The sequence below is a fragment of the Podarcis tiliguerta genome (assembly GCF_965153285.1).
Source record: "Podarcis tiliguerta genome assembly, chromosome: 4".
Lineage (NCBI taxonomy): Eukaryota > Metazoa > Chordata > Lepidosauria > Squamata > Lacertidae > Podarcis > Podarcis tiliguerta.
Genome location: NC_139537.1, coordinates 96,884,690 through 96,896,459, shown reverse-complemented (window position 1 = coordinate 96,896,459; position 11,770 = coordinate 96,884,690). Strand labels below are relative to the sequence as shown.

Below are 11,770 nucleotides of genomic sequence, written 5' to 3'. Positions count from 1 at the left end.
TTAAAAAAAGTTATAGGCTATTCCCTAAACAAATAAAAAGCCTTAACATTTGAAATCTCTTTTCAGAAAAGAAATCTGTACTTACTTTTCTGAAATTGGATTGGCTTCAGCCACTCAGAAAGGACTACTATGTCTGCAATTTCCCCCCGTTTCCACTAAAAAAACAAACAAGTTATCGGCATCTCCTTAAAAATAGTTTAAACTTTAAAGATTATTTACACACACTCTCAAACCATACTGCCTTATGTCTAATTTTGGGTCCAATCTTCCCTCTCAGCAAATTAAGCCATTTAAAGAAAGATTATAGCCAGTTCCCAATCACTATCAACTGGGAGACACCCAAAGATTCAAAAACTGAATCAAATTGAGGTTTAACCTTGGATCTGAAGCAAACAGCGTCTTTTCTGAAATGAAGCAGCCCCTTTCCAAATCAACAAAGTGACTTCTGGTGCATTTTTCCATCTGTAAACACCTGTAGTAGAAAGTTCATCAAAGATGATCTCAAAAGGCAGGTTTGGGGGAAGATGCATTCTGTACATATGTCCCATAGACATTCAGACTGAAGGACATGGCACCATGCCAGACATGGAGATTGGTTTTCTCCTCTAAAATATCTTATTTAATGTTAGCAGATATTTTGCATCTTGCTGTGAAAGCATTATCATGTTCCTGTTAGCTCACATAGCCGCAGGTATCCGAAATGGTCAGCGCTCAGCTGAAATAAAGATCAGTATGTTTTCAATACACAATGTTCAGTAAAATTACCGCACATCTTCTGCTACTTATGTTTTGCCTTTTTGTAGACAACAAGCAAAGCAGAGAAATCTGTGAACAGTTATCTAGAATTAGCAGTGGTCTGAATGAGTGCTGACTGTAGGTGGGCCAATCAGTTTCGGTGTAAGTTAATGTGCTGCTCTAGGTGGGATCACACATCCCTAAAGGAGCAGGTTTGCTGCCTAGGAGTGCTGATAAACTTGGCTTAATGTTTGGTATGCAAATGGTGCAGAGAAGCTTTTTCCCAGTTACACCTGTTGTAGTGTCTGGGTACAATTCAAAATACTGACTATGGCTTTAAAATCTCAATATGATCTGGGCTTTGGTTATCTGAAGGAATGCCTTCACCATGTTTCTCTCCCCATCCACTCCTTTGTGATCTAAGATAATTTCAGAGGGTTGGCTGAGGGTTCTGGTTCCATATGAAAGCAGAGTCTTCTTAATGGTGGCTCCATACCTTTAGGACTCTGTTCAGATAGGCTCATCTTGTTAGCTTGCGGTTGTTATTTCAAAGGAAGGTAAAACTTTCATTTGACATGATCCTGAAATGCTAATAATCAAGGCTTGTAGTGTTATGATTCTGTGCTGTTTATTATGGTTAGATGAACCATCACCTTAATAATGCTCTGATTATAAATTAATTTTGTTATATTTTATATTGGTTTATATGCTTCTTAAAAAGCATTGTTGAGAAGTTGGGTAAATCTCAAAACAATCAACCTAATAAACAAATAAACTGAATTTATTCATTCTCAAGCACAGAATTAGGCTGCATGAACTAATGATCTGAGTACATTACATTTCCCCCCCACAAAATGTGACCAAGTCTTAGTCTAATATTTGTGAACATCCTTTGTGAACTGTTCTTTGAGAAAATTAGGATAGGCATGAGAGATGCCCTTTTTGGGGGGGTTAGAGAAACAATCCACCATGATTCTCTGGTGGATTACAATAAAATCTGGAGGACTGCAAAGTAATCCTATAAATCTCAATCACATACCATGTTGCTATAAAAGATTTGGCAGGGACTAAAAAGTGCTATATTGTTAGGTCGGTAAAGCTTCCTCTAGGAACAATAAGAGATATGAGTTTGTCCCTGTAGAAATTTATTTCAGCACTGGTAGCAGAAATCTGGGGAAAGTGTGTGTGTGTGTGTGTGATGTGAAGCAGAATTCATTTATGCTGGTACTTTTTTTTTATCTGTACTGCTGAGGGTTGAATTAGTTGTGTGAAAGGTTTTGTTGCCTGTAGTGGCTGGTGAGGTTGTGTGAGTTGAGCACTGATCTTCTGATGGCTTCCCAGCACACTGAGTTGCAAGCACTTACAGTCATACCTCGGGTTAAATATGCTTTGGGTTGGGCATTTTCGGGTTGCGCTCCGCGGTGACCCGGAAGTAACAGAACGCGTTACTTCCGCGTTTCGCCACTCGTGCATGCGCAGACACTCAAAATGACATCACGCGCATACGCAGAAGCGGCAAATCGCGACCCACGCACACGCGGGTTGCGTTCGCTTCAGGATGTGAACTGGGCTCCGAAACGGATCCCATTCGCTTCCAGAGGTACCACTGTACTGAGAGGAAGAGGGGAGCTGCAAGGTGCAGTGAGCTTGGCACAGTGTAGGCAAGTCAGTAGGCGTGTCAGTTTGGCTCCACCTCCATACACTGCACCAAGCTCCCAAGCACATCAGACAGGTGAACCGCGTATGGCTTATAAAGAGCCGCCCTAGGGTGCATTGGGATTCCATGGCTGCAAATTGGACAATTTTTGCTCTGATCTTCTGCACATCTGCAACACAAATAATTCTAGTAAGCTTCCCTCTGTGGTAGACTGTTAACATTCCATCCTGTTGGTCCCAAAAGTGTGTCAATGCTTTGGAAATGCTTGAAATATTTACAGATCCCAATACAGTAGAACCTTCGTTCTTTAATGCCTTAGTACTCAAACATTTTGGCTCCCGAACACTGAAAACCCAGAAGTGTTCCGGTTTTTGAACGTTTTTCGGAAGCCAAACATCAAATGTGGTTGTTGACTATTGTTTCTGTGGCGCCTGCGCCAATTGGAAGCTGTGCCTTGGTTTTTGAATGTTTTGGAAGTCGAACGGACTTCCAGAATGGATTACCATACATTCAAGTACCAAGGTATGTACCACCGTACTTTGACACAGATTTGTGTCTCATACTAGGCTGTTGGCACCAATGGATTTCATACTGACAAGAAGGTCAGAAGATACTTTGAACAAGAGGTTCTGGGGCAACTCTTTAGCAGTGCCTTGCCACCTCTCAAATGGGCACCACAATCTCTGATCAAGAACACCTCTTGGGCATTTTTCACTGATCAAAAATCCCTCAGCACAGTTCCCTATTTTCCCTTAGAACTTTATTGGCAGTTTCCTTCTATCTGAGAAATAGATCACACACCTGGCTTCTTTCTGCTCGAATCACTTGCTTGCTTGTCTCCTGGCTTTATGTGCCTTTCTCAACCTGCCTTTTGCATTAATACTCCTGCCCAGAGTCCCAGTGCTTCAGCCCTTGACTTCACTGGCCTGCTCTTGTCAAATGCTTTCCAGTGAACACAACTGTGAACTTTTTGGAGGGCAAACACTTGATGACATCTTTCTACTGGCATTACAGGTGTGGGGTCCTTATCTGTAAAAATCAGACACACAATTTTTCCAATGCACACCTGAATCACTGTTGTGGATTATCCCTTGCACTGGCCTAATTGCCCATCATGCTCCCAGTTTTAAAAGAAGAAGCATAGACAGCAATAGAAGCAGCAGATCTAAATATCTGCCATGCAATACATGCCAAATTGGCATAGTTACACAACCCTGCTACTGTGCTTGCTCAGATTGCATGTCTCTATACACGTCTGCAAGCTATTATTTGGGGAATAAGACCTTCTGGAACATAAATGACTTCGCTCAAATGTGCCAAGAAAATTGCTTCCCACTGTGATCCTGGGTCTGTTCTGCTGGAGGATAGACTGTTGTCTGTGCAACAGACCTGGCCCAGAAATAGGCGTGCTTATCAAATGCACTCGAGCTTCAATCATTCAGATCATTTTATATTTGTGGAGAATGCTCACAAAAGGTACTTGGGGAAGCAACAAAGAAGAGATCAGAGGCTCCCCCATCCACAAAACTGAATTTTACAAAGAAAATATAGCAAGATGGCACATCAATTGCTATCTCTGAAGACTGTTCCAGAGACTGGGTGGTGAACCTATGGTGAGGCTATGCTGTGGATTCATTCAGTTCTACAAATTGCTGTAGAAACTAAAGAGCTGGCAGTAGAGAGGGATAAATAGAGAGGGTGGAGTGGGGTCAAAATTTCATCTCCTTCCTTATGTCCTGTCCAGAACACAGGGTTGGTGGAATGGGGTCCACAGATGCAAGGGCATCTCAGAAAGAAACTCAAGAAGCTGTGCAGGAATCAGGGAGAAGAATACTTGAAGGGTTTCTTAAGAGTCCAAGAAACCTGTGGAGGACTCAGGGCTCCCTGAGATCTTGTGATGAAGGGTGGTATATAAATATGATAGACAGACAGACAGACAGACAGACAGATAGAAAGATAATCCTGGAGTTCTTACATCCTGGGTTATTCTGAACCAGAACATGAGATTTTGCTCTCCTCATTCTGGAGATGTCACCAGCACAAAGCACAAAGGCACCCCCTCTCCAATGTCTTTGTTAAGTTCTCCCACTCTTTCTCCTGCTTCTTTGGCTTATATGCACCTCCCTGCCCTCCTCCCCAGTCCTGATCAACAGCACAGACTGCAATTTACCCTTGGTGCCAGCTGCATTGAAAGTCATCCTCACAGCTCAAATTATGGAGGAAAGGGTAGGGCAAGGTTAGGGAACCTGTGACTTCCCAGATGTTGCTGTTGATGCTTATTAAGTTTCAATCCCACCATTACTTCCAAAGGAGTTTTGGGTGGCAAACAGGACATTGGTAAAACAATACAATTAAAAACAAAACCTTCATTATTCTGGAGTGCTTATGTTAAATATTCTGAATAATTGCTGCTAAAGATAAATGTCAAACGGGGAGGTGGGACTTTCCTTTCCTTTTTACCCATTTTTATATTAAGATTCCTTTATTCTGAATCAAGGAAGACACACACAGGAAGGGCACAGCTGGAGGTGAGAGGTACCTGAAAGAAAGGCAGGGTAGGAAGGCTCAAGGTGGGAGACTGGGAGAAGTGGAAGGCACCCAGGTGAGAGATGGGGAATCTGCCTATGTGTGGATAGATGATATGATGTGAACAGTATAAATGTGATAAAAGGCCTTTTTAGTTATTCTTTCTCTATTCTTTTTTCCTCTTTCACTTTTCTATGCAGTTGTGTTTTGTAAGGATTTTTTCCTTTATTATGTTTTAGATATTGTTTCTTGTTATTTTCTTATAAATGAGTTTGAATTTTAGTATTTAATATGTTTAAAAACTTTCAATAAAATATTTAAAATCATCATCAAAAAAAAAATTGAGTGTACCAATAGTGGGTCCAATAGTCAAGAAGGCAGTTTCTGCATGTGCTATATGGGCAAGTGAGGGGCAGATGGGGCTCGTCAACCTGGGAAGGTAGCCCATCTAGGAGAAGGAAAGCTCTGTTCCTAAACCTCTGTTGCCTTGTAGGATATTTTTGGGAGAAGAAAAGGCTAAGGAGTAAAAACCCTACACAAATACGGAGTAGAGTCCCTAAGGTAGTTGGATGGTGCCTTGTAGGCCTCCTTCCAGCAACTCCTTAAGCCAACCTGCTCCCAAACGTATTGCTCTGTTCTCCTTTGGACTACATCAGTGAGGTCAAGAGGGGGGTCTTGTTGTCTGGGCAGCCCAGGACCCCCATACACACTGCCCTGACTTGCACCCCAGAACAGCCACGTCAGATGCACACTCTATTATCTCTCGAGACAGACAAATGCCAACAAAATACATAAGACTTGGACATAGCGTATTAGAATAGTGTATCCAGTATGCATTCAGGGATATGAGAGTTTGCTCCATAGGCTGATGTGGCTGCCCTTCTTATGTACATAAAACTTAGCTGAAAGCTTTTTTAAAATGTTTGGAATTCTAAATTAATGGCTAAAAAGGATAAAATAAACAAAAGGGAGCTGAAAATGTGGCTTATGTAAGCCTTGAAGTTAATTGCTAAGAAGGAAATGACAAGTAAGGTTCATTGGGGACACTGCATGTCCTTTAAAATGATGGAAGTCTTAAATATTATTATTGTTCATTTTCTGATTGCCAACATTGTGTAATGCCGCTCACTGCAAAGGAGAAGACACTTTTGCCTCGAGGAACTTCCTATCTATTGTGAGACCTTCATTTACATTTTGAATGCATATGGGAACAGTGGAATATCAGCAACGAAAAAGTGGAACAATCAACTAATTTTAAGCCCCCCTGCTTAGAATGGTCTTCAGATGAGTTTGAGAAACAAATAACAGTATGCTTTTTAAAGCTGTCAGAACACTGAGCTTATTGGAATAAGGAGTATCTCTGATTCCCCAGTGGTGCAGCCGAATTGTCCATATTATTTAACAAATAATAAAACAAAGTGAATTGCCTTGAAAACAGTTTTATCTTCATGCCCTAGTTCTGAACGCTTTCTATAGGAGTTGGGATGCAGCAACAGAATTCTAAGTGAGAGGGGCTTTGAGGGTTTTTCATGTGTGTATGTGTGTGCTAAACCTCTTCGTTTCTGTACAAATTTGAGTGGAGCACATTACGGCAAAGCACACTTTAAAACAGTGACATAGCTTGCATGACCTCTCCTTTTTGGCAACGATCCCAGAGGATAATTTATGAGGAAGGGAGAGAGGGTCATGCATCCTTTAACTACATTCTAATTGGCACCCCAGGAAGTTCATATTGCAAACTAGAAACTGAACTTGCTTTAACGAGATATTCATAGTGAAATCATACAGAAATAACAAACAACAACAAAAACCAGAACACTTTTGTGTGATGTGTGGGCAAGCTCAACGGATGGCCCATCACTGAATGCTACCCCCTACCCTTGCACTTTAACCTGCCAGATGCTGTTATATTGGTGCGCAGCATTTTGCCAAGTGAGTAGTAAGTTGTGGCTGCCTGCCGGGTTTGTGGCTTTAGTGTAACTTCTGAACAGAGCAGAGCCACATATGTAAAAACTGGGTGGTGATCCCATGCTAGTTCTATTACCACTTATTTCTGTCATAGGTGTGGAGGAAAAACTTAAAACACCATAGCAGAGTTCAGCAGAGTTCCCCAAAATAGATCAGAGGCAATATTTCATCCAGCAGAGCTTTTACTTGTGCTTAAGGCAAATGTAGTTTAATGGTTTATCAAATCCATGGCTCAGTCTATACAAAATCCAGTTGCAGCCTTTATAAACTTAACTCATAATAAGGCTTAAAGGGAAAAAAAGGTAAAGGTCCCCTGGCAGTTAAGTCCAGTTGCATACGACTCTGGGGTTGCTCATCTTGCTCTATAGGCAGAGGGAGCCAGCATTTATCTACATACAGTTTTCCCGGGTCACGTGGCCAGCATGACTAAGCCGCTTCTGGCGAACCAGAGCAGTGCACGGAAATACCGTTTACCTTCCCGCCAGAGCAGTACCTATTCATCTACTTGCACTTTCTGGTGTGCTTTCAAACTGCTAGGTTGGCAGGAGCTGGGACCGAGCAATGGGAGCTCACCCCGTTGCTGGGATTTGAACCGCCGACCTTCTGATCGGCAAGCTCAAGAGGCTCAGTGGTTTGGACCACAGCGCCACCTGTGTCCCTAATAAGACTAAACCTTAGCACTAAGCATCCTATATACAGAATCACCACACCAGAAGGAAGAAAGAGAAAGAGAAAGTAAAACTCAGGCTCCTTCTGGCCTATATTTATCGTCAGCAGGACTCTGCAGAATAGAGATAAGAAAACTAGTTTACACCAGCTTCCCAGAAGGTATAACCCAAACAATCATTAATCCTTCTGCCTCTGTTTCTCTCTCACAGAGAAGCTTCTATAGCTTCCTGAAACCCTCTTGAATGAATTAGAACAGGAAAGATATCTATACACTAGATCAATACTTTCTGTCCTAAGAAATGCAAACTTACAGTTTCAGACCTGTGCATATACTGTATATAGGAAACTTATACTTGGGCATATTTGGGTAACTGTTTTATGTATTCATTTATGGCATTTCTATAATGTCCAACCAACAATCTCCTCTGGGGAGGTTCACAATTTAAACTTTAATTCCAAAATTAAAACAGTAATTACAGAAATAGACTGGTACCGAAACCACCATAACCCCATTAAGAGGCTGCATGAAAACACAGCCGAAAGGCACAGGGAAATAGTTCAACTTCAAAAGTTATCATGGTTGATAAAATGTCTGGGAAGGTAAGAAAAACTTGGCCTCCAAAAGATTCTCACATAGGGTTTGAAGGTGCTGCACACAGCTTTTTGCAAGCATTGATGATCAGCTGCTTGCAACCACCTTCTGGGCCCAAATTTGTCTTTATCTGCATGGCATTTGATGTTATATATGATGCCAGGTCTAGGACAGGTGAGTGTGCCTTGGTCCGCTGAAGCTGCCTGGCAGACCTAAAGTCCCCCAACACTGCCTTGAAGGTAAATGTCCAGAGCTGGCCCACCAGCGAGGTGTGATGAAGCACCAGCCTCAGGTGGCAGAAGTACAAGACCCCAGCCCACCACTTCCACCACCTTGCAGGATGCTCCCATCTCTCGCCAATTTCGGCCAGAGGAGAGTGGATGTGAGAAGCGCTACAAGTGGCTGAGAAGAGACCTAGAGAAGTTACTGCTAAGACAAGCAACCCATTATCTTTTTTACATTTATCATTTTTACTATATTTTTATTATTAATTTTATTATTTATTATTAATTTATTTTATTCTTTTTATTTTTATTAAAAGTATTCCAAAACATTTAATGTCATATACAAAAAAAAAAATCAACATAAATTTCTTTTCGACTTCCCATCCCTCCTTTCCCGATGTTTGCTTTTTACTTCTTTTTATTAGCTGCTTTACAATACATGTGTTCTTATAATATAAACTTCACTATCATGAGTTATTTCAGTAATCCATTGCTTATATTTCAGCCTATTATCGATGGCAGTGCTTCAGCCACCAAGAACTGCTAGATGATGATGATGATGATGATGATGATGATGATGATGATGATATTTATGCATAACCTGCTTTCCCCCCTGACTGGACTTTAGGCAACTTACAGATAAAAAACAAGACACTAAAAACATAGAAAAAACAACCATGGAAAATTAAACATGGAGCGAACTAAAACTATACTTATATAAACTCGCTTAAAAATTTACATATAATTACAATCAAACAGCAAGAGACCAGCCCTTTCTTTCAAAGCAGTCAATTCACCAAAGCCGGTTGGAACAAGAAAGTCTTCTCCTACCGACAGAACAACAGCAAGGAGGGAGCCAGTCTGGCTTCTCTAGCAAGGGAGTTCCAAAGTGTGGGAGCAGCCACTAAGAAGTTCCTGTCACACAGGCCCATCAAGCATGTCTGTGAGGGAGGCGGAACTGAGAGAAGGGCCTCCCCAAAGAGCTCAAAACCCAGGCAGCTTGGTAGGAGGGAATACGGCTTTCAGGCGGCTTGCACCTGAGCCATTTAGACTGTTGAATAGTGGAAGAGATGGACGAAGGACACAGCTCTGTTGGATTCACAGCTCTTTGCGTGTCGAGGTCCCCAATACACCCCAAAGGAAAACACAATTGACACTTAATTTTTGTTTAATTTTTTTGGCATAATTTTGGCCACAACTTTATTCAAATTACAGCAATGTGAGTGGTTGCTTAGGCATTGGTAGCACTAACTGACCCCGCACGGGGACAGCTCTGACATTCGCACCCCCCGCGAAGTCAGCAAGGGTAAGTCACCTGGGGAGAGAGACGGGACTGGGAACCATGCCTCACCTCTCCCCAGAATGCTCCCAGGGGCTTGCGTGGCCCTAGCCCCTTGCCAGGGGGTTTCGGACAAAAGCATGGGGAGCCCCTGGGTTCCTTTAACGGTAAAACCCTTCAGCAGCAGCAGCATTTTGGGGGGCAGGCACAGCCGAATCCATACCCCCCCCAGCAACCAATTCCAGACCAATGCCTAACCGCAAACCTTACAAGTTGTGACGATTTGCTACGCGGTAGGCGAAAACCAAGTGGCACACACTAATAAGCCAAATGGCAAAATTCCTACCGGGCCCCTGCCCCAAAGCAGACGACCCCATGACAGGCAAAAGCATGCTCAAGCAAACAGCCTAACATTAGGGAAGGGAGGGCGGGTGATCCGAAGCACGCAGCGAAAGAGGACGTCCGTTGCTGCATGCCTTGTATTTAACAAATAGGGCTGTCAATCACTAAATGGCAACATGTAATTTTCCCCAATAACAGCCCGCCCCTGCTTACGAGTTGGCCAAACCATCTGCCCAGAAACAGCAAGGTGTCTTGGAATCCCCAACCGCAACACATGCTCTCCGTGATGGAGAACACGCTTTACTGCAGCAGTTAGAACTGCTCCTGGAATCAGACTGGCTGCTTTATATAATACTAAGTAACTTGAAACAGTAGCAACTCACAACTAGCTAACCAATCAGGAGCGACAGTTTTCAATCCTTCATTTACATACTGGTGGCCCTGAGTGAGAACTGCAACTAATCTTAATACATAACACACTCACACACACAACCTTTTAGTCTTCAGGGAAACCAATAGAAGGGGTAAAGGGTGTATGTCAACCACAAAATTTGCTTGGACCTATTTTTTCTGCTTTTTTCTGTCCTAAGCACTTGTGGGGGGGGGGGGGGCTGCCTCCCTCTGGGTTCAAAGTCAAACCCACTGTGTGCCTTCCCCAGTCACCATTATGGGGAAATAAAAATAAAATGAGAAGTACGTGCCCCCTCCTTTTTGACTTCTAACCCTCCCTGTGGTTGGGACCCTGATCCTGCAGGGTGCTGGCACGTGGGTGACCATGCCCTCTCCAGATACAAATTACAAACACTTGATGGGGCTTGTTCCATGTAGTGAGCAACTAAATCTACAGGTTGAACCATTTCCTGGGTGCTCAGGTGTTTCTAGGCTCAGGAATAACTCTGGCCACACAGGTTTGGCATGAACACTTTGTGACCTGGACTGACAATATGGCTGCCAGGGTAGACTCAGAATTCCCTGGGTGTGTTTTCTAAGCAGTAGCCTTGCAGTTTCACTTTACATTACATTTAATTGCACATTTAGGCTTGCCTGCTTGAGCCACAGACTCTCAATAGGAAGTGCAATGTTGGTTGTGTGGGGGTAGATGGCCCTGAGTGAGAACTGCAACTTAATCTTAATACATAACATAGACTGCAGCCTAAAAGAACCCTGTTGGCTCAGGCATGTCCAAAGTGTGTTTCGGGGGTCTAATCTGGCCCGCCGGTCGGTTTAATTCGGCACCTGTGGCAGTTTATTTCCTGGGGTAAAATCCTACAAAAAAGCTCAACAACTTCAACCCTAAGAACAGCTCAACAACTTTGGGGTAAAATCATAAAAAAGCTCAAGAACTTCAATCCTAAAAAAAAGGTTGGCCCTTTGGTTGGCCCTCACGGCTCTTCACTTCATCAAATCTGGCCCTCTTTGAAAAATGTTTGGACACCACTGTGATAATCCAATCTGGTCCACCATTACGTTCTCGCCGTGGCCAACCTATGAGTAGCCTGCAAGCAGGACCTGGGTGCAACAGCCCTCTTCCCAATTGCAAACTCCTGAGGGCAGCCAGTTCCTGCCGAAAACAAGCCTGCAAGGATCTGCTGTACTATTGCCGAACTCTGTTCTCTAGATCACTTATGCGCTCAGATGCCTGATTGTCCACTGGGCCCTTTGCAGGGTGGGCCTGGAAGGGGCAGGCTGAAGGGTTTTGACATCCCTGCATGGTTGCAGTGATTCCCTTGAGTAACTCACATATTCCTTGGTCTTCTTCAGGAGGTCGGAAAGATCTC

General features: G+C 43.1%; 1 long non-coding RNA gene across 1 annotated transcript in view; it reads right to left on the bottom strand.

Moving 5' to 3' along the window:
- LOC310675388 overlaps positions 1-11,770 on the bottom strand; it is a 139,143-nt gene that overhangs the window by 82,066 nt on the left and 45,307 nt on the right. The window contains exons 4-5 of the long non-coding RNA XR_014510090.1: positions 3,194-3,421; positions 86-155 (exon numbers count right to left, since the gene is read on the bottom strand). This is a non-coding gene — a long non-coding RNA (uncharacterized lncRNA). The remainder of the gene's footprint in view (positions 1-85; positions 156-3,193; positions 3,422-11,770) is intronic.